This window comes from Ambystoma mexicanum, chromosome 2q, assembly GCF_040938575.1.
Source record: "Ambystoma mexicanum isolate Mex_15411 chromosome 2q, UKY_AmexF1_1, whole genome shotgun sequence".
Taxonomy (NCBI): Eukaryota; Metazoa; Chordata; class Amphibia; order Caudata; family Ambystomatidae; genus Ambystoma; species Ambystoma mexicanum.
In genome coordinates this window covers 60,758,384-60,782,546 of record NC_090924.1, presented here as the reverse complement: position 1 = coordinate 60,782,546, position 24,163 = coordinate 60,758,384, and the positions used below count along the sequence as shown (strand labels likewise).

Below are 24,163 nucleotides of genomic sequence, written 5' to 3'. Positions count from 1 at the left end.
ATTACACAAAGGGAACACAATTACTGTGACTCAAGCAAACACTGACTCAAAGTTTCAGGTAGAAAAATATAAGTACATTTATTTTTAAACCATTTGTTATAAACACAACACTTCTATTAAATTCAAAAACCACACGTAAAATATACTACAAATAACCAATTCACTTTGTACAGTATGTCTCATGGTAAGTACCCTGTGTTTAAATGGACCAGTGTTATGAACAAAACAAGTTACCGCAAATACGATTGCGATCACTTTTTGAAAGTTCGGTCTACTAAATAAACGCGTATCCGTGACATGAAATGCTACTGGGGCAAAAACACACTTAGCACCTGAGATACCCAGAGGAAGTTGGAGGCAAAAATCACAGCAAACATTTTGGTTAGGCAGACAGAATCGAGAAACACTCAGAGACAGGAGTTCAAAAGTCAAAGGGCCGGAGCCAGGGTCAGGTGACACCGGGGGCCTGTTGTCGAAGATCACAGTCAGATAATTCACGATTCAACGTAGCCAAGAACACTTCGATATTGTCAATGTTCGGAAGCAAAAGTTATAAGGAGGGAAGACAAGGGCAAGACTTGGAGATGAAGAAAAGGGATTCACCCTGTTTCCTCAAGCAGAACATAGTACCTTATTCCAATGGTACAGCTGGTGCCCTGGCAGTTGTTCCTGTTGGTTTCCCGCAGACCCACGGTTCCTGGAGCTTCGAGGTGAAGGAGGACATCTGAAGGGGGTCTGTACCACACAGGGATGAAGCCGGCAGCAGTGACGTGAATAAAAGGTGCACTCCTTAAAAACAGGAGAGGCTCTTCAGGTGGCTATCCAGACCACTGCAGCAGTGTGCAGCAATTACGAACAAGGAAGAGGATCCTCTGGCTGTGGAAGATGAGCTGGTTATCCCCGCCAGGCTCAAGGGAAGAAGACTCCAGACTGGATCTTCTCTAGTCGTTGAAGGGTAGATAGCTCAGGACTGCAGCAGGGCTTCACCGGGATAGGGTAGTTGCAGCAGTCATCGTTCTCTCCGCTTGTCTTCGGTTCCTTGTAGTTCCAGTGGCGACTCTGACTTCTAGCCCAAGAGACCTGCCTTTTATGCGCAAAACCCCCATTCACACAGCCTGGCTGTCAATCACCCAGCAGGGGGGTTGTCCAGCCTGGGCAACCACCTCAGCCAAACATGGCAAAGTGCAACTTGGGTTTCCTAGGATACCCTGTGCAGGGGGTGACTACACCCCTCCCTCACATTCAGCCCACCTAGACACCCAGGCGCCTGTTGGAGGGATTCTGAGCAGAAGCCCGCCAAAAGACGGTGAACAAAGAAGGCGAACCTAGTTTGCCGCGCAAAGTAAAACACAAGAAGGACTTTAACAAAAAGAAATGGGGAATAAACCCAACCAGAGCCAAAAGAAAGACAATTTGGTCAAGCGGGTTTGTGTTCGAGGCTAATATAATAGCCTAAAACAATACCACATAGATCTAATATAATCGCAGTTGAAAAGTTAGGGTAGATACCACTGCCACCAGCCAAGTCTAAATGTTAAAAGAGCGAAACAATGCTCTTGGAGGTACAGATAAAAAGGGCTACTGATTAACCCTTTCCAGTACTCCATGTAAGATGGGGTGTACTGGATCTGTCGTAAATTAACGAAGTAAAGTTATTGGTAACTTTACCCTTTTCTGGGGGACTGTAGTCAACCTCAGAAATGGAGTCGGTGTGCAGTCTCAGACAACCCTGTGCCACTGCACTGAAGGCGCTGTGTGACACACAAAAGAAGGGGGCTACTGAAGTGGTGTACTCCAGAGTCCACAATCACAAAAACAGAGGAATACACATGGCAAAACACAGGTAAGAGTGGGGGGAAAAGCTCACACTCTTAACAAGTGGAAAAAAATAAACTCCAGAAGTCCAGCAAAGCTGCTGGGGGACTCACTAGGTGAGGGAAATTAGCAGTCAATGAGAATTCTCCCTAACAGTTACATGGAAACTGTTCCTATTAATCAGATCGCTGCTGGCATGGGTGTGGGCAATTGGGGGATCTCAGACATGTGGTGGCACTGCACAATTATGCAAACAAACTGGCAGGAGATTTGGTCATGGATGAAAAGGTATTACAGACAACTTGCTCCCCATGTGCCGGTTGACCCTGCTCTTGGGGGATGTTCCAGAGGATGGCATTCTCTCAATGTCAGGAGGTAGAGCAGACTTAATATAAAATATCTTGATGGTGGCATAAATGAACCATGCACGCTTCTGCAATACCACCCAGAAGGCCCTTCTGTCTCCTTCTGATGGGTGAACTTGTGGGAGATCAAAGCCATTGAAAAGCTCACCGCGCACACATTGGATCGAATGGCTAGATTTTCACGCACCTGGGACCCCTTCTTAGACTTCGCCCGAGGAAAAGATCATATGTTTTTCCGGCTACAGACTCTGAAACATCTATTCCAGGCTGAACTGTGGTGGCAGAGGAGTTTGGTGGGTCGAAATTAAATGTTGGAATGTTCTTGTTGGATGGGAGCAGGGGCTTGTTGGATGGTGCTTAGATGGGCCATCATTTCTGGGAGCTCACAATGTTGGCATTGTTTTATTCATGTGACATTTGTTTTGTTTTTTAGTTTTTTGGGGGGGAGGGGGGCTTCAACCAATAACTGTAAAAATTAAATGTCCATGTTTCCTCAACCTTGCTTGCATTGTTATGGCAGTGGTATTATGTTCATCAAGGTTTCAATAAAAAGACAACTCGGAAAAAAAAGAAATAAACTCTTTAGAAAAATCACAGAACAGCTCCCTCCCCTAGCTCTTTTTAAGCCCAACCCCAAGGTGGGTTGGTGCCTTCTGCCCAGAAGGCACCAGTTCCAAGGTAGATCATTTTTCAGGTATGTTTATATAGATATTTACAGTGCCACTGGTTATGAATAGTAAGTCATAACATTCAGGTAAGTACTTAACTCAATCCCAACACACTAAGAAAAGCCTAGAGAGGGATCCTCAACCCGTGCTCCACCGTGTAAGGTCAGGTAAGAGTATGTTAATGGCAGGACTTTACGCCCTTGTTATCCTTTACCTTGTTATGATGGAACTTTACCTTGTTATGATGGAAGATCGAGGGGTTAGGGCGTTGGGTGGGGCAGCAAGTATGCAGACTTACCCACCTCGCTCAGAGTTCTCCAGAGACCATGTGGAGGTTCCAGAATTAGTTTCAGGCTTGTTCTTCGGGCTTGGTTCCTTTTCATGGAACATCTAAGCAGCAGAGTTTACTTCCGGTCACTGTGCCGAGGAATCTGTTCCAGAGAGATTCCAGTAGAACACCCAAACGAGGAAAGGAAAAGAGTTTGGCGGGTCAGACAGGCTCTAGGACATGGGGAGGACAAGTTTCAACTGAGGACACCACGGTCAGGTGGCGGTAGGTCATCTTTTCCATCAGCAAACAGAGGAGCAGGCTCAGCACAGCTTTCCTTGGTGTGGGACAGCTGAAAATGCAGGAGCAGCCAATTTGTGGCACAAGCTGAAGATCTCCAAAGTTTGAAGGATCTGAGCGCAACGGCAACAGCTGCAAGGTAGCCCAAGAGAGCTGGTCAGTCCACTGGTTGGTCCAAGGTCACCATATCCTGCGGGATGAGAAGGAATCTGTCAACAGTTCCCCTAACCATTACCACATGATGCATGGTTGACTACAATAGCATGCTGCACCTTCCACCATTGCCCCCTTAAAGTTTGGGTTGCCACAGTCCCCTGGAGGAATAGCTAAGAGGATTAATCGATAGACTAACCGGCTGACCTTTAGTTATGCAATCTGTTTACAGGAATGAAAAGGGACAGTTTTAAAGCCCAAGTACTCCGTTGGGTGTGCTCTAAGCAAAAAGCCAGCCACATGCATAGTTTAGTATACTGCGTCGATCCATATCTAATACAAATAATATTTATATGTAGTGCAGCATGGTTGAATTGTCCCTTGGCTTGCTCATGGGACCATCACTTGCGTCCCATGATTCTCTCTTAATTCTAAAGTAAAATTAATGATGTAAAATGCTTACTGATGTAGACCTTTTTTAATCTCAAAGATATTATGAATATACAAAACATCACAATTTTCCAAAATACAAAACGCATGGTAAACTATATGATTTCTTAAAGCAATTCGCTCTGTTGGGTCCTATATTTTTGTGCTCCCAGTTGTGCCCTGAGGTGAGCTCAGGATTTGAAATTGCCAGGAGCTGAGAGCTATTTAGCGTTTTATAGACTAGAGAAGACTGGTTAGCTTGACATCAGCAGCCACAAGAAGTTATTTTTGACAACCCACATGAACTGGTCCCATGAACACATCTGTGACAATAAAGCCAAGGGATCGGAAATGCATTTAAGGTAATATTTGGACATATCTGGAATTCAGTTAGACCACAATGGGTAATGGACAAAAGTTATAAACCTGCGCCTCGTGATAGATTTGAAACTTGCTATGTACTACCTCCTGCTTACTGTGCAATGCCAGATAAAAAGAAGCTGATTTTAGCTGCTGCTCAACAAATCCATATTACAATCCCGGATCCAACAAATATTGATTTTCAATGTGACCTTTGTGAAACATCCTGCAGATCCCTCACTGAAACCCTACCTAAAGTCTCCTCCCAGGTGCCCAGGGGAAGGCAGACACTTTGTGATCCCAACCCTGGGGGTGGTGTGCTGCAAGAGGCTCACCTGGGAGAAGACAGGGCCCAGAGTGCTGAGGAGATTCTGTGAGATGAGACAGTATTTTCCTCTGACAGAGAGACTCTTACGACTGTACCAAAGGAGGTCATAGCTTATTGTAATGTCTCTCAACCTTATGAGATCTAAGGTTGTAAACCCGAATAAAAAATAAATTCAGAGCACATTTTATCAAAAGCAAGACCTTAATTGGTGTCCCAAACTAAATACCCTCATCAATCCCAAAGGTGCAAGTTAAAGGATTATGGAAATGGTGTCTTCTCTACACTATCTTCCTCTGTAAAACTTGCATCTCACAGCCCCTCTACTAAAAATGTGAACCAAATAACAACTAGCTTTAATAAGACAGTAGAAGTTGAAAAACCTAATTTTAGTGGAACAAACTACAAGTCCCATAATCCTCGAGGGACTTAGACGAAGAAGAGGGCTGAAGAGGCATGCAGATGCAGTGGTCGGGCAATTAAGCAGAGTAACGGTTGCAGGGGTCAGGCAATTGAAGATTACGGCTCACACCTGAAGCCTATTACACAAGCTAGGAGGCATAAAATGCCCCACGAAGAAAGCAGGAGTTGAAGGAGCTGGAATGCAGACTGGAAGATTGGCTGTTGTAGCAGTAGCAGGGGACTAGCACAAGGCTAGCAAATCACGTGAAAGTGGTAGAATAGAAGGGATACCGGAGCTTGGAGACAGCAGATTTCACCTGCAAGCTCTGCGAGAGTCCTTTTCTGTCAAACTCTCAATTGCCAATGCTGCAAAGAGGAAGACGTGCAGGAGGCTAGGTGTTCCCTATTTGAGCAGCATTGCAGTGATTGCAGAGCCATTAAGTGTGGGAGACAAAGGCCAGAAGGCAAGACGAGGGTCTCGGAGAAAAGGAAACTCCCAAATCAAGTGGCCAGACCGAAGACATCCGGGCTGGAGAAGGGTGTGGCCAGAAGTAGCAGAAGTAGCAGAAGTAGCAGAAGTAGCAGAAGTAGCAGAAGTAGCAGAAGTAGCAGAAGTAGCAGAGGAAGTCAGGAAAGCAGTGCAACTCACAGGACCAGTGTTACTAAAGTCAGTGAGGGAAGCACTGCGTTCAGGTGCACTGTGCAAGCCTTGCTGGCAACTGTAACAGCCCCTAGTTGACTTGTGTTATTAATGCGAGGAAAAACTTTGTTGCAGCGGAAGTCTAACCATCACTGGAGTTGTAGCACTCACGTGTAACATTGAAGATCACTTTGCGTGAGAAGCTAAAGCACTTGAAACCCATTGTTGGTCTATCTAAGACTGTTTACTGTATAACTAAGTGGTTGCATGTCTTTAAGCTGATAGAATGCTTCCTAAACGTTACCAAGTATCAAAAGAAGATTGTGTGTGCCCAATCACAATTCCCAAAATAAGACTGAACTTCATTATTTACCATTATACGGGAAAACAAGGTTTTATTCCACTTTAAACCTTTGAAACTGTATGAAAGGTTGTGTGTGTCCTATTGTGTTTTCATCTCAAATACTATACTATATCCATAATTGACATTTATTTTATTTCAAGAAGTAAAGAATATAAAAGCCTTAAAAGGAAAGAAGTAGCATTACCCAAGCCAGTGGACCTCCCCTTTTTAAGAGTTAAACCTGTTTTCCTAAGCATTAAAGAGCCAACTAACTTTCTTGTGAAGTTGTCATCAATCAAGTTGCATAAGAAACAAGTACCCCATTGTTACCTGAAGCAGGGAGAGTGGCACATAAGCTTCTGGGTAAGAACTTGGGCTGATAACTGGCAGAAAGATGGGAACAAAGCTGGGGTAGGGAGCCTAACACTTAAAGAATACCCTGAATTAGAAGACAGCATGTGGTGCAACAGACTGCTGAAGCTAGAAGGGAATGAGTCTTGTGAGCAGAAACAGGTTGTTCTTGTGGTAGTTAGACTGAAGAACCAAAGATGCTGCCCCTTTTAAGAAAGCCATTAAAAGGAAGAGTGCCTTGCCTACCTGAAGAGGTTTAATGGCTGGTTGAAAATCTGCCTAATAATTCACAAATACTGAAGCAGTAGTAGTTACACTTGAACTGTGGAGGTATATAAAGTTGTAGTCGATGTCACATTGAAGTGGTTGAAGCAGTAACGTACTGTGGGACAAAGGGGACTGTTCTCATAGAACCAACAGTGAAAGTGTAGTTGTTGGAAATGGAAGCAGCAGCATGGGGAAAAGATCCTGACAAATATACCAAATGTAAAGTTGTAACAGAAGAAGTTGTAAATTAGTTTATATTATTGAAATCTGTGGAATATCACAATTTCTTTTGAACTGCAGCAATTTATCCAGAAGGTCCAGAAGCAGACATAATTATCATAACCAGGATTACAATTGGTGCTATTTTCTTTCTGGAAGTTGGAAAGGGATCTTTTCACCTAGAAACAAAGAATTATCAGTGTATTTTTTTAATCAACTTTCAAGAACTGTTTCAAAACTTTATTTTATTTTGTTGAACATTTTGAAGTGACTTTCAAACCTGGGAAGGGACCTTAACTTGTTTTCCCCAAAGTCCTGAAAAGCCCTGACGATTGGCTGTTGGGTGGAAGTTCCATATGTGGAATTGTAGTGAAGTCCAGGCCAGAGTGGCTGGAGCCTTCCCAGTGAATGTATGTTGTGGGTACACCCTTGCGGTGGGACTTGGGTGAATGGGGTGTGTGACCAATATACATTTCATGTTATGGGTGTCTGGTTTCTGGTGTGTGACTCAATGAATGAGACAGTCCTGCCCGAAACTGGTATGAATGCAGTGTGAGGTGCTGAAAGGCTGGGTGCTTTCCCCAATCCACATTCCTTGTTGTGAGTGTATGGATGGAGAAGAATGGCCTGAATGCACTGTGAGCCTGATTGGCTGCCTACCTGCTGAATACCCTTCTGAACGATTGGCTGCCTGAGCCTGGCTCAGCAGTGTGACTGAGAGTTAGAACAGTATATCTGGGGACCTCTTACTGGAATTGTTCAGAAGCTGAAGTCGAAACTTGATGTTTATTGGTTTATAGTGATAAATTCGAATTACATTATGTCGAAAGTCATGTTGAAAAAAAAAGTCGAAAAAAAGTCATTTCTTTTTTTGGTTGCTTTTTGTTAGAAATGGGGGGTTTCCCCTCCACCCCCCTTTTTTGTAATTTTATTTTTTGTTTTACCCCCTTTTTTTACCTCCGGAACCCAAAAAAAACATGTAAATAAAAAAAATAAAGCATTCGACTTTTTTTTCAACATTTTTTTTCTCGACATTATGTCTTTCGACATAAAGTTTTCGACTTATTCACTGCCTACCATGTTTATTCTCGAAGCCGAGCCGGAAGAAGAAGAATTGCTGCTGCTTTCCTTAAACGCAATCTGAACTGAAAGGGATGCCTTCGAGGACTGATCCAAGAGAGGACCTGGCTAGGAGACCTCTTCCCAAGCTACGAGGGAACATCGTGCACCAGCTAACCTTCACCAAGGCTCCCTCAAAGTCAGTCCCGAAATGACTGCAGACCAGAGACAAGGACCGACAAGGAATATGAAGTAAAACGACGACCAAAACCGCTGACCGAGCTTCGGAGGACCGTTGCAACCTCATTGACCGGAGCCGCAACGCTCCAATGCCTAAGCCACTTTGAAATCCAGGACTCCATCACCATCGACCGCTTTGTCCCGCCGGAGAAGGTCGAGGTCGCCAACGAACTGAGCAGAATCCGCTGCTGGGTTTCCCACCACCCAAAGTCCACAAGGACGTCGAAGATTCAAAAGCCAGCCGTGGTCGAGTCCCGATCGTTGATGTCAACGCTGACGACCCGACGACATTGCTGGGCCTAATTTCCTCATTGACTCTTTGCGGCAACAAACTCTTGTCATTGAGGTGCACCGCACGTGCCTTGTCTTCGCAGGACGTGCACGACCGATAGTTGACAAGCACAGCCAAGGCCGAAACTACCGTCTCAACGACATTGTTCACCTATTCTTCGAGGAATCTCGATGACCCGTGGATCCTGCCTTAAAGGTAGTTCACTCAAGAGGGAATCCGTTGACGACTCATCGAAGAACTCTGCTAAACCAGGTACATTGGCGTAGTAGAACATTTTTACAACGTAATAAGACTCTGCTAAACAATATATGGACTGGGCTTGTCAGTTTATCTTATTTAGAGGTTGCGCAGGTGGGGGATCCTCGCACAAAACTGTGTGTTTGGTAGGGATAAAGTATTCCGCCAATTGTCTAACCCAACTTGTTTTCCTCCCATGTCTGGTGTTGGTTCACATTGCTATTAGACTTTTGTGTCATTGCAACTGTCAGCAGTTGGTGCATTTTAAACGAGTCCAGAGTTAACCGTGGTACCACATAGATATTGTATATATTTACCCTATTAGTATTGCCTGAGTACAAAGTGTGCTCGGCTGTGTATGTATATATTCTGAACCTTATTTATATAAGGAACTGTGTTATCACTAACAGTGTGTGGACATTCCTTTGTGGGGGCTTGGGAATTACACTGTACTTCAGAACCAGCCTACATCACCTCCTGAGAGCTAACCTTTGATTGTTCATCTATTGCTACCGCATAGAGAATCTTGGCTGGGTTGCTCTGTACTTCTACTCTGCCATATAGAGGGCAGTAGTACAGAAACCCCCCTCCAGTCTTTACTCCTTCGACGGCATGTCTTGGGATTACTTAACTGCTCTCTTACCCACCTACGAATTCGGCCCATCTTCACTAGATTATGGCAAATTTTAAAATCCCATCCGCCAGAATTAAAGTTAATGCTCTTAGGTCACCATTGCTACCCCTGAGCAGGGGAACGAGACACGGCTACCCCAGTCCCCCTTAGTTTTTGCATTAGCGATGGAACCACTAGCAGAGATACGCGGTCATCACCGCATCTCGGGCCAACTTATGGGGGGGGCCCACACATAAGGTGGCATTATATGCCGATGATGTGATTGGATTCCTACAAATCTCGCTATCGTCTCTCCCAACACTCCTTTATTTGTTGGAGAGATTTGCCATTGATATCAGGGTTTTGAATTGAACCATAGGTAGTTGTTGGGTTTGGCGATAACTGAGCCCCCTGAGGTTCTCCACACCCTGAAAACTGCTTTCTGCTTTGGGTTTCATATTACACAAAGATCCAGGAATCATTGAATTCAAATAAGACATCTCTGAATGGCAGCTTTTTCTCATAGAGATCAGACATCTATAATTTCTTATTCAAATCAAACGGAAGTGTCAGTGCAAGAGTATCTGTCAAACAGACATTAAGACACATAACAAACTCATGTTTCGTATTACACAGAGGACCGGAGATAAATAAATTCAGGTACAAATCTCTGAATGACAACATTGTCTCATAAACGGTGAACATCAGACATTTCTTGTAGAAATACAGCAGAAATGTCGGTGCTAGGGTGACTAACATACTTTACTGGCAAAATGCTATAGACTGTGTCAAGCAATGTTCGATGCCAAGCAATAGGTAAATGCACAGTTACAGCCCAATCATTATGAAAATGTATTTTTTTGGCCAAAACAGAGCGCCACTTAAGATCTTCAGTTGTTAAATTCAAAGATGCAAGTAGGCTCTGCATGCGTGAATGAAATTGCGCTATTGAAACAGGAGATAACTTGGTTAGCATAATAGCGACATCTTCATAAAGAGAGTTTGATACCATACTCCAGGTACATTTAGAAGACATAGAGTAAAGACCTAATTCATGTCTCATGATGGCATTAGGTAGGTACATGAGAAGGCCCAATACGGACTTACACATTTTTCCCCGGATTGTATTTAGAAAGGGGGCAATCTCAGCAAGACATAGGTCTAGACCGTAAAGAATCACAGCCTCGACCTTCATCTGATTGAAGTCTAAAAGCGGGACTAGTGAGAATTTGCATTGTTTACGAAATATAATTTGCATTTGAGCTTTGTTAGGCAGAATCCTGTGCAGTTCCCTTGGGGACCACTGCAAGAAGATTAAGACTACAGGAGTAAGCAGTAAACCCAATTGGTAGCAGTCTGCACCACCCAGATTTACCTGGAAGCTGTGGCTGAGCAGTCGGACTTCTCTCAAGAAGAGTAGGGCAGTATACAGAGGATACACAATAGGGCTAAAAACACAGTAGAGTAAGCAAACACTGACCAGAGCTTGTTATCAAAAGTATATAATTATTTATTTAACACACACTTTAGAAAATACACTAGCACTATTAATCAAAGCAAGTTCAAAACACCATCAGAAAAGTATACCCACCTCCCTTAAGAATTATTAGACAAGTCTAAGTCAAAACACCACTTTTTGTCAAAACGGAGGTGAGCGCGTAACTTAGATGGCACTCCAATAATTAAGTAAAAGGGGTAGAAAAAGGCAGGTCATGAAAATAAAACAGTTCCCCAACACTTTCAAAAGACCAAAACAAGTTAAAGAAGGCAGAGTCTACTGTAGAGCCAAAGTTCATAGGCCAGGCCCACTTTAAATGGAGCAAGGTGAAATGTGCCCAAGATCACACAGTTGAGAAATGCATTCAAGTCTTTGAACATTTTTTCAAAAGAGGTTGGGTTGATTCAGAAGGTAAAGTTAGAAGGTCTGGGAGCCAACCCAGTTGGAAAGCCAAGGATTTAAGGGTCACCTTTAGCAAACCGTAGAAAGGGAGGCCAGGTGGAACACAGTACCTTTAAAGTTGAGGAAGCTCCAGCGGTGGCAGTTGTTCCTGGCAGCGGGTGCAGTTTGTGGTTTCGACCAAGGGGAGAGATGATCTCGTCGAGGAGGAAACTTGGAGTCATTGCACTGCCCAGGGAAGAGACCAGCCCCGGAGTTTGTTTGGTGAAAAAGGTGCGTTCCTGTTATTTGCGGTCACAGTGGTGAAGCTTGGCTATCCTGCTGCCGGGGTGCTTGGCACGAGCGATTCAACCAAGAGACGTCCTGGAAGGCGAAATGGCGAACTGGTTGATCCCACCAGCTCAGAGGAAGAAGACTCTTTCAGCAGAAGATCTTCTCTTGTCGTCTGGAAAGTGGTGAGGTCGTTGCAGCAGGGCTCCACCGGTGGTGTTGTTGCAGATGGCTCAGCTTCTCCCCTCTTCGGATTTCTTGGGTCCTGTGGCGACTTCTGAAGTTCCAGTCCCAAAAGCCCTGAATAGAATAGAATAGATTTCTACGCCATAAAGATTTCCAATTCATTAAGTATAAGTAAGACAAAGATCTTCGCTGCCATGTCGATTAGTGCAATATTCCTAAAGTTATTTGGATAGTCAATTGGTCCTTTTTTATGAAGAGGAATAATAATAGAGCTAAGCCATGAGCAGGGAATTTTCTAGAAGTGAAATACATTCCGAAAGATTTGCAAAAAGAACACCGCCTCAAAGAGCGGATTGTCTTTTATCACACATGGTGGAAGTCCATCGGGCCCAACAGCCTTAGAGGGTTTTAATTTGTGGATGGCCCAAATGATATATTTTGTGGACCATGGGCATAATATCGGAATGTGATGACGCAAAGTATCCACTTCAAAGGGCGCATACTGCAAAGGTAGTGTGTATTTTCATTTAAAGAAAATTTGCCAAAACAAGCCATCAATCCCTGTTTCTTATGGTTGTTGATCTGCTTAGAATCACATGCTGTGTATATGGTATGACATCCAGTGGTAGCTGCAGAGTATTGCATCTTGTCTTTTGAGAATCAAAAGGGGACGTCGACATGGGCGTGCCTGTAACACTATCCCTACGTGACGTGTAGTGTACCCAAAATCCCTCATATATCACGTCCCTCAGATAGTTTTTTTCTGCCCAGCATACTGGTTGCCTTATGCGGAGCTCGTCAAAGACATTGCTTATTGTCCCTTGGACATTTGGTCGAATAGTTATATAAAATAAGTCAGATAACCCTATCCATCCCTTATTTCGACGGCTGTTCCAGATCTCCGCCGAAGACCTTCAGAACTTCGACAGACGGTGATCCAGTTGGCGCTACTGACCACGTGGCTGGGCCTTCCGCCGGCTTACACAGTAGGGAGAGTGGGGTTGGGGTGGACATTTCTGTACAAATCGAGAATGCCTTTCCCTTTCCTTCCTCTTTCCCTTTTGGTCTTCGTCACTCTACCCATCCTCAGCTATGGAGAGGACTCCATTTAGGTTTTGCCCCATTTGTAAGGGCAAATTTCCCTGGAACGGTAAGCACAAACAGTGTAACTGTTGCTTGCCTCTCGATCACAATTAAGTAGGATGCGTGGCTTGTAAGCTCCTCCGTCCTAAGACATTAAAGGAGGGTAAAGTCAAGCGGGGGACGGCCTACGGTATGTCCAAGGCTGAGTTCTCTCCCGCTGCCGCTTCCACCGAATGTGACGATGGCGAGAGCGACGATCAGACCTCCGAACCGGAAGTCATTGACCTTTCCACGGAATGCTCTCATTCCGCATCGTCTGTCCCTGGCCCGGGTAGGCACGGCTCAGGCACTGCTATGGGGAAGTCACACCCCGGCGACAACGACGAACAATTACACGGCACTAAACGCACAACCCCAGGTCAATCTTTGGCCAAGTCGAAGAAGACTACATCGGAAACTCCGGTGGCATTTGCCCTCCTTGCAGCCGGAGTTTCCGACCGGGCCATCCAAAACAAGGGGCGCTACCCCTAATATACCAGATTCCGTCGAGACGCATCACAAGAAGGCATCCGGTGGCGACAGGGTTCCTGTTCCGTCGAAGAAGTCGGTCGCCGAAGAAAAGGCCCCAGCTCTGCCGAAAAGGCCCATTCACAATCGCAGGCTGAAACTACATGCCTCCCGTCTGCGGCGGACATCGCCGACAGCTTAGCAAGGATTGTTTCCGCCGATTCTCAGAAACCGCAGTCAAGGGATTCTTCAAGGCCTACGGAAAAGGCCAAGGATCCGTTGAAATCCAGGGATAGCCTAAAGGGAGTACCGGAACCCTTCCATAAGCCGAAAGAGAGGCACTGGGATGTCCCACCACTGTCGCCCCCGCAGGAGGAGTTCTCTGAGGGCAAAGAAGGGATGTTTTCGACATTGAGTCAAAAATCTCAACAGTTTGCGACAGAAGAGCGTTTTCAAGCCCCCTTTCCACCTCTAGACCATTCTTGGTCTTCTGTGTGGACTAGAGATACGTTTGAAAACTGCATGGAAAGGCTGGACAGATTTGTTTCCTGTTCAGAACAACCTACACCAAGAAGATGAGCCCTTCGGACCCTACAGCAAAATTCCCAAGGCTCTTTGACCCCTCTCTGGAAGAGGATATATAAATGACCTAACTGAAGAAGACATTCCTGCAGACACTCAGGATGAGGAATTCATCAACCCTGATGACATGCATGATCACTTAGAGGGCTGGGAGGAGAACCCAGATGTGGGTGACCCTCAACCATGGCAGTCTCCAGATCCACATGATCCTGATGCCCTGTCTCTGGATTCTCCGCAGTCCACCCCCACTAGACAACAACCCTCGCCAGTGGATGATCAATTGACATTCAACGTCATGGTGCGTTAAAGCAGCTGAACACTTTAAGATTGCCGCAGATGAAGCTGTCCCTGAAGCTGACTTTGTGGAGGACATCCTCAAGGAGAAGCCGCCGGCCAGCCAGGCTATTCCTCTCCTCAATTCAATTAAGAAACGTCTGGCTCCCTCCTTATCAACACCTGCTCTCACAAGAGGTGTTAACCCAAGAATAGAAAAACTCTTTCGTCCTTCTCCCTCAGACCCTCTGTTTATCAGAGGTCCCTCCACCCCAGACTCTCTGGTGGTGACTACTACAAGAAAGAGGACAGTGGTCCCTTTGTCAACCAGCGAGGCACCCCCTGATAAGCAAGGTAAACAACTTGGCGCCCTTGGGAAGAGGGTCACGGTCGCAGCAGCGTTTTCAACACATAGTGCCCACAACACGACCTTGTTGGCCAGCTACGCCTATGCTCTGTGGGGTACCGGAGGGTCCCGAACCTCTACGTACTCGTTGTTAGGCAGAAACCTGTGCAGTTCCCACTGGGACCACTGCAAAAGATTTAAGACTACAGGTGGTTGGCAGTAAATCCAATTGGTAGCAGTCTGTACCACCCAGATTTACCTGGTAGCTGTGGCTGAGCAGTCAGACTTCTCTCAAAAAGAGTTAGGCAGTATACAGAGTATTCACAATAGGTCAAAAGAACACAGTAGAACAAGCAAACACTGACCAGAGCTTGGTGTAAAAGAGATATAATTATTTATTTAAAAACACATCTAGTTAAACACAGTGGCACCAATTTTTAAGCAGTTAAAAAACACGGTCACTAAAAGATATACACTCCCTTCAACGATTATTAGACAAGTCTTAAGTAAAGCAACACTTATTTTCAGACAGCGGTGAGCGCATAACGAAGATGGCACTCTAATCAATCGGTTAAAAAGGGAGAGAAAGGCAGAGCAAAGATAGAAACAGATCCCAACACTTTCGGAAGAACACAGTAGGAGAAGAAGGCAGATTAAAACCATAAAGTCAAAGTTAACAAGGCCGGACCCACTTTAAGAGGCTCCGGACGAAATGTGTCCAAGGTCACACAGTTGAAAGTGCCCAAAAGTCTCGCAAGAGTTTCAGAAAGAGTTGGACCAACAGAAAGGGACCAGTTAGGTGGTCAAGACGGCCTGCCCAGTCCAGAAGGTTAAGGGATTATTGTTACCTTGTAGCAATCTTTAGAAAGGGAGGCCTGGCGGAAAAGGTACCTTAAAATGGTGAACGCTCCAGCGGGGGCAGTTGTTCCTGGCAGCGGGTGCAAGTCGATGCTTCGTCCGGGGGAAGAGAGGATCTCGTCATGGAGGAAAACAGGAGTCCGTTGCACTGCCAGGGAAGAAACCAGCCGCGGAGTTCTCAATTAAAAGGAACGGTCCTTTTATTCGCGGTCCAGTGTTAAGTGGCTATCCGGTTGCCGGGGTGCTTGGCACGGGCAATTCGACCACAAGACGTCCTGGGATGCGAGAAAAGAAGGTAAACTGGTTGTGCCCACCAGTCAAGGGAAGAAGACTCTCCAGCAGGGAGATCTCCTCTGTCGTTGGGAAGTGGTGAGTCGGTTCAGCAGGGCTCCACCGGTGGTGTCGTCGTAGCAGGTCGGCTCAGCTTCTCCCTCGTCACATTTTCAGGTCCTGTGGCGACTTCTGAAGTTCCAGTCCCAAAAGCCCTGCTTTTATGCACGAAACCCCCATTCATTTAGCCTAGCTGTCAATCAAACATGCTAAGTGGTGAGCCGGCCGGCTCACCACTTGGGCCAATCACACAAGAGTGCGACTTGAGTTGCCAAGGCAACTCAGTCCAGGGTGCCTAAACCCCCTCCCACACCCCCTGTGGTACCCAGACAGAGTGGCACCACTTTGGAGGGCTTCTGTGTAGAAGCCCGCCAAAAGTGGAACAAAGGGCTCGACCTTTGGTTTGGAGTTAGACGCGAACACAAACGCCATTTTAAAACCGAGTTCTGGCAGAAAATACCACCCGGTGAATTAATATTAAATAAATAAACCGGTGGTATGTTAGAGGCTATGTTAAAAAGGTATTAGCCTCGAACAATAGGAAAATCCCATAGATATATATTTGCGGTTGAATATAAAAAGTAGTATCCACTGCCACCAGCCAAAACTCGACGAGGGGGGACGGGACAGTGCCCCCTCGAATAACAGACCCAGGGGCAATCAAATTGCCCCTACCAGTACGTCCACAATATGATGGTTTGTACCGGTTCTGTTAGTAATTTGGGACTAGTAAAGCCAATGGTGACTTTACATGCCCTGGGAGACAGTAGTCAGTCCCAGGGTATGGAGTCTATGGTGGGGGGTCACTATGACACCCCGGTGTTACTGCGCGGAGGGTGCGGTGTAACACACATAGAAAAAAACATATGAGACCCTATGGAGTAAAAGACCCCATAGCCCATGAAACACATTAACATTCAAAGGAACACCACAAATCATGTCCAAGAGTGGGAGAAAAAGAGTCTCACTCTTGGCAGGAGAAAAGAATAAAATCCAAAAATCCAGCAAAGCTGCTGGGGGACTCACTAGGTTAGGAAATTCAGCCTAAACAGAGAATTCTCCCTAACACTCGTCTCCTCACCACTGTCACTGAGGGGAGACAAGTGAACCAAAGCATACTTAAGAACACATTGGATTCTGACAAAACGGCTGGTCGATCCCTGGCTCAGGGCACACTCTTGAAGAGACATGCGTGGCTACGAACTCTGGATTCAAGCCAGAGACGCAACCGTCACTTAAAAATAAACCCATGGAAGAATCCAACCTGTTTGGAAAGCGGTCGACAAGGCCCTCGAGGCCGTAAAAAAAAGAGCATGACACCCTAAAAGCACTAGACCAAATTACACAGAGACCCTCTACAAGACGGGGGATCTGGTCCAGACGGCTTTTTCGTGGCCAACGCTTCCCCCAACAACAATACTCATCGGGAAACAATTGGAATTCTCCACAGGGAACCAGCAGATACACCACCCCGTATCCCCAAAGGGGTCAGCGTCGTGGGAAAGGAAGGGGCTGGCACTCTACCCCTAGAGGCTCCCCGGCCTCCGGTTCAAAATGACCTGAAGATTTGGGTCCCCTCCCATGCCTCCCCGGTCGGGGGCTGGCTACCACCGTTCCTTCAGGCATGGGAGGGGATAACTACAGACCAGTCGGTGCTGAAGACCGTGGCACACGGGTACTGTATAGAGTTGAACCGGGCCCCAACATTCAGACCTGCAGAAGCAAGACGACTGACACCAGACCATCTTCGTATCCTTCTTCAGTAAGTCGAGACACTACAAGAAAAAGGAGCCATAGAAGTCGTACCTCTGTCACAGGTAAAAGAAGGTATTTATTCAGTGTACTTCCTTGTACCCAAAAAGGATCTAACCATGCACCCTGTTTTAGATCTGTGCCCAGCGAACAAATATGTAAAGCCACAAAAATTCTGCATGGTCACTCTGCAGGAAGTAATTGCCCTGCTATCGCAGTGGGATTACATGGCATCACTGGACATGAAAGATGCATACTTTCATATTTCAATGTTGCCAGCGCACAGAAAATACCTCAGATTTATGATACAAGACGAACATTATCAGTTAAAGGTACTACCCTTGGGTATAGCATTTGCACCAAGGGTATTTACAAAGGTACTAGCGGTGGCAGCAGCACATATGCGCAGGCAATCCATCCTGGTCTATCCTTACCTCGATGACTGGCTCATAACAGGGGACTCTTACGAAACATGTCTGTCAAATACCCAAAAGACGATGGATCTTTTATTCAGTCTGGGATTCTCTATCAACGAGAAAAAAATCCAGCCTAGACCCCAGTCAGGTCAAGCAGTTCCTAGGGGCTCTAATTCGAACAAAGAATGGCCTCGACTTCTCCTCCGAGAGGCTTCAAAACATGTTTCAAATCCCTCAGTATGTAGCCAGTCGAGAGGTGACGGTACGCAAGGCTTTGCGACTGCTAGGAATGATGGCGTCATGTATCTACTTAGTTTCTCACGCGCGCTTGCACCCAATGCAGGAGTGCCTCAACAGCCAGTGGTGTCAGGCCAGCGGACAGTGGGACAATCTAGTGATTGTCTCGCCGGCCCTCGTTGTTTCTCTGCAATGGTGGTGGAGGGAGAACCTCTTGAAGGGGAAATCCTTCACCACCCCCGCAGTGGAAGCCACTCTAACTACAGACGCGTCTCACAGGGTGGGGAGCTCACCTCCTTCAACAAACAGCGCACAGAATTTGATCGTCAGGCAAAGCATCCAACCACATAAACCTGTTAGAACTGTTGGCAGCGTTCAAAGCACTAAAAGCTTTTCAGACACAACTGCAGGGGAAGACGGCCCTGAACCTCAGACAACACCACGGCCATGTACTACCTGAACAAACAAGGGGGCACTCACTCTCCCGGGCTGTCCAAAGTGTCCCAGAACATTTGGAAGTGGGCTCTCAAACGCAACATGTTCCTGTTATCACATGTTCCAGGGGAACTCAATCCTTTAGCAGACGTACTCCGCAGAGATTTCCCGCTGCCCTTGGAATACGAATGGCGATTACATAGTCTCCGTTTTTCGCAGAATGGGGCTTCCCAGTGATCGATTTATTCGCAACTCTGGAGAACGCTCAATGCCAAGATTACACCTCCAGGTACCCCCAGAACCGGTCCAAGGGAAACAGACACTGGATAACCTGGTCAGGGACATTTGTTTACGCTCCCCCCCGCCCCCCCCCCGACTCCCCTTCTCAACAAGATGCACCAGGAACCAATCACAATGATTCTAGTGGCCCCATGTGGGCCCGCCAACCCTGGTTCGCTCATCTGATGGAAATGTCCCTATCTCCTCCAGTTAGACTGCCTTGCCCGTACAACATGTCGCAAGACAGAGGGGAGATGATTCACCCGTGCCCACAGCATTAAACTTAGTGGCCTGGCTCCTGAGGTCATAGAATTTGGGCACCTGCAGCCCCCTCAGAGATGTATGGACATTCTCAGGGAGGTAAGAAAACCGAACACTAAATATTGTTATTCCAGTAAATAGAAACGGTTTGTCATCTGGTGCAACTCAAAGAGCATTAACCCTTTCAGGTAGGTCTTATTGCTGTTTTCGTATTGTGTTGTTATTCCTACATGCCTTTCTTGGTTTAATAATGTCTCTTTCTCTTCCTTAGATATGCAGAGGTTCAGCGTGGCACATTGGCTGAGTTGGGCCGTGCCAATAAATGGTGGCGCGTGATGAGCGCTACAATGCGGTAAGTAAGCGCTATGCGCAGCGCTGTGATGTCTTACCTTTGCTAACCTGTTTTCTCTTCTTTTCTCATAGGTCGCGGTGTTCTCCCAGCGCGTGGAATTCCAAGGCGATGCCGGCTGAGGGGCGACCTGCCAGGTAAGCCTTTCGGACCAGTTCGTAATATTATGATGTGTCTAATACCTTGCTTCTTACCTTTTTTCAGATCCTTCGGTCCGGAATATGCGCTGATCCAAGGAAGCTTTTCGCAAGAGCTGTGGGCGGTTAAAGATGAAGATTGCAGGTAAGATGCTGCTGCTAATGATCTTCCTTTTATCGCCATGCAGGTTCTGCTTCTGTGAGGTTCGTGAGTATAGCTGGACACGGTGAGCGTCACGTTGCAAGATTGCAAAGAAACGCAAAGCTTGTAATCCAAGTCTGGTGTGGTTTAAATAGTTTCAAGAAAGTAGTCCAGGTAAAGTAGTCCCTAGGCTACCACACCCAAAACACTGTACTGCATAGCTTGGTTCCTAGGAGCCAAGCTATGTGGATGCCTCCATGTTGGCTGGCAGCTTCAAAATAAAGTAGTCCCCTAAGCACATGCCTGTTCATAGGCCAGGACTGACTCCAAGAGGGCCTAGGAAGTGGATGCCAAGGCTTATTGGAGACTCGAGCCCAGACCTCTCCTGGCCCATGGGCTTGCCAGAGGGGTTTTTGGATGTGGGTTGCGACAGTAATCCCAAGGACGAGATACCTCGCCCTTGGCACTTAAGGGGTTAAAGATCTCACCTATAAGACTGCTTTTTTAATAGCTATTACCTCCATTAGGAGAGTAAGTGAACTACAACCGCTCTCAGTCCTAGATCTTTGTAACAGTTCACAAAGATAAGGTGGTTCTACGCACTCACCCTAGGTTCACGCCTAAATTCATTTCTAAGTTCCATGTGAACCAATCTATAGAACTACCAACGTTCTTTCAAAATCCTTCAAGCATGGGAGAAAGAACCCTGCACACACTGGATGTACGCAGAGCTCTCATGTTCTACATGGATAGAACTCGACCACTAAGAAAGACTAATCCGTTTTTTGTTTCAGTGGCGGCAGGAAGCGAAGGAGACGCAGTTTCCAAATTCACTATCTCTAGATGGATTGTCAAATGCATCACTCTGATAGTCTTGCTAAGAGAGAGCTGCCCTTCAAGCCCAGAGCACATTCTACTCGAGGTACTGGGGCTTCCATAGCATTCATTGCGAATGTTCCCCATGAGTCCATTTGCAAAGCGGCAACCTGGAGTTCTGTACACACCTTTACAAAACACTATAGCCTAGACACTCATTCTAGGTCTGATTCTCAGGTGGGACAGGCAGTACTAAGACATCTTTTCGCTACTGTTCCTTCTCACAACCCACCTCCAACTCCGGGTACTGCTTGCTAGTCTATGTACAGCATGTGATTCTAAGCAGATTAACAAGTATCAGAAGAAATACATTATTTACCGTAAAAGCATTTCTGATGATTGTATCTACTTAGATTCACATGCGCCCACCCTTCCTCCCCGCTCAGATGGAAGAAACATCGGTGTCTTAATACTTTCTCTCTTTTCTGTACTCACTCACGATAGTCGTAAGGCTCCGTCCCGGCAGAAAAAATACAATCGCTGGAACAAACAGCGCACAGAGTTTTGTCGTCAGGCATAGAATCAACCACATAAACCTGTTAGAACTGTTGGTAGTGTTCAAAGCAGGAAAATCGGTAGGGCACATAGTTTCCTGTATGAAAATAATCGAAGGAACGTGGGATGGAGTAAACGATTTATGCCATGAGATAAGATTTTGTAGACTGCAACAGTTCCATGAAGCTATTGAAACCAACGCGGGCTAAGAATTGGCTGCAGGTTCTCCACCCTGCACAGCAACTTTATTAAAGGGTTTGAGCCAAGCCAGACCTTTTAGAGCATTGGCGAGTGAAGTTAGTTGTTCGAGCATTTCGGTCTGTGTTCATGGAAGCAGCTCCCTTATTGGCAGCTGCGGCAGGTTCTTTTCGACAGAGGCATAAAGTCCAGGATGGACCACGTGTCGTCCATAGAGAAAAAGACCTCCATCTCGAGACCAAATAATTTCAGATCAGAATTGTGATCCCACAGAAGCTTTGTAATTATATGTGATTGAGTTTGACAAAGCATACAGTGATTGTTGTGGTTGGCGAGCTTGATCCATTCCACATCGATGGAAACTGAATTGCATAGAGATGGAAATTTGAAAAGTGTAGTCATTAAGAATGAAAAATGTATTTGTGAGTTACCACTCAAGAGAGGATCGCCCAACCACCCTAAAATGGTTGTCATCTCATTCAGAATTTCCCTAAATGAGGGCGAAGCCCTCTTCCCCAAGCAGACGGGCACAACAGGTATGCCGGTAGTGGGGAGGTCCTGCGAATGAGGGAGGGTAGATGCAGTAGAAGAGCCATCTGTTCTGATCTTGGTGATCCGCCTTGATGGTCGTGCAGCTATAAACTACCTCCGTCCCCAAGTACCGCTCGAGCAGGTAAAGTATACTGCCCTAGCAATCTTTGAGGCCACAGGTGATGACTGGCGTCGTCAGATACCGGGAACACCGGAAGAACCCCTGAGTGCTGTAAGGCAAAAGTTAGGATCAGGTATACTTCGAACAATAATGGCAGTGCCAGCAAACAAGGAAAAAACGACAAAGCTTACCCTGGGGATGATAGGACAGGTGGGAAACCTGAATAGACAACGAGGGAAGACCAACAGCAGGCTGGGATGTACTGCAGTTCCTCCAACTCACACCTGTAGCCAGAGCGTGACCAGATAGCAAGTCCATCCAAGGTCCAGGTGGTGAACCCCAAATGACTCAGGAGGCAAAACGTGATAGACAGGAATTCTGTGGTTAGAAGTTCGCCAAGACAAAAGGGTAATCCAGAACAATTCCAGGGCCAGAAAGGGGGGTCAAGAGTTCCAAGGGTCCAGATAATACGTCGAATCCAAAGGGAAATCCAAGACAAGTCCAAGTAACGTTCCGTGGTCGAGTTCCAAAAACTGTAGCAACAAGAAAGAGGGTAATGCCGAACAGGTCTCTGGTCGAAACAGCTGTGAAGCACTGAGTGTTTCCTCTCAGCTCCTTTTGAAGGAAAGGTAGATCACGTGACAGGGCACATGACCGCACAGGAGCGTCACGTGAGTTCGGACGCCATCAGTGACTGGTGTTTTGTCCAATGTGGAACGCCGGCGTCGGCTACAGACGATCCCGTGACTAGTCACGTGATCGTCTGAGCGAGACGCGATCGGGTTCCCCCATGCGCGGGAGCTGGAGCCGGCGACACCTGAGCCGTCAGGCATGGATGAGACGCCAGGGCAGGCGCCAGCACGGAACTGGGCGGAAAGAGGTGGTTCTGCCCCCTCGGACATCCCGCCTGCCGTGTCTTCCCCGTTGGTGTGGGTGGTGGGTACGGGAACGGATGGTGCCGGGTAAGTGTCGGGAGGAAGGCAAGATCGAGGACGTGACACCATCTGGCATAGTCGACTGGGTGCTGTTTACATGGTGGTGCGATTTGATCGACGAAATACTGACTTTCTCTGCACTATGAGAAGTCTGCAAAGTGGTTGCCTATTCGATGGAGCAAAGAAGTGGATGCAGCATTCAGCAGAAGCACAGACACCAGAAGACGCAGTAGTTATGATGCCGTCTGAGTAATCGACTTGCAAAGTAGTTGAGCTTGTTTTATTGCCGGTAGTTGGAAAGAAATTAGACATTTGTGATTGAACCAGCAATGTTTGGGTGCCGGTATCACGGACAGATAACAGGGCTTTAGAAGCTAGGCTTTAATGTGCACTGGGAATCTTTGTTAGAGACGAGTCAGCCTCAGCAGAAGAACCTTTGGAAACCAAGGATGAAGGCAAAGGTCCTTCCTTTGGTTTTATTTGAAGGACTATTTTGCTCTCTTGATTTAACTGATTAAGGTCTAACACTTGATCCTCAAGAGAGACATTGCAAAGCTTTTTGATGTAATTGTGCCCTGTAGTTTTCTGAGGTGGTTGGTTTTTAGATTTGATTTTGGGACCACTGCCCGCATTATTATTGATAGTAGTTTTAACAAGCAATCTTTTTTTTAAGGCTCTCTGAAAGGACTTTTTAGCTTTATGTGAAGTAAAGACTTGCGAAGTCTGGATTTCTTCTTGGGAGATGGAATTCACTAATGACAGCTCTTTAGTTTGTAAAATACTGACTTGAGTGTCAAGTATATCTGTCAAAGGGGCTATCCGGAATATCCATAACGGAGGTGCTATGGACATCCATTAAATTCAGTTCAGGATGCGGGACTAAATTGGCCTTATAGAGGATTTGTTTGATGTGAAGCAGACGATCATGCTGCAATTTCGCAACTTCCATAAGGTCAATATCGGATGATTCTATCAGCGTTTTGGAGGCTAAATTGGCCCCTTGTGCTGGGTTTTGGGATGCCCATGAAATAAAAGTAAGTCATCGCAAGTTTGAGTGGATGCAATAGAAGAAGCTTTTGCTTTGTCGTACTGGCACAAGGTAGTCTGGAATGCCAGAAGGGACCTTTCTGCACAATTAGCATGAAATTGATGGCACGTGTCCAAGGCCAGTATGAAACCTTCAATTTTGAACAGTTTAGTGTTGGTAACTAGCAAAGTGTCTTTTAATTCTCTTAAAGCAGTATGAGTAAAATCATGGCCCTTATCCAGAAGATTCAGAAAGTGTGTCAAAAGAGGAAAGTTTTGAAATGTTTGTTCAGAA

General features: G+C 46.2%; 1 protein-coding gene across 3 annotated transcripts in view; it reads left to right on the top strand.

The window, feature by feature from the left end:
• The window catches only part of CREBBP (CREB binding protein), a 2,841,012-nt gene that overhangs the window by 1,295,554 nt on the left and 1,521,295 nt on the right, over positions 1–24,163 (top strand). The window lies entirely within an intron of this gene.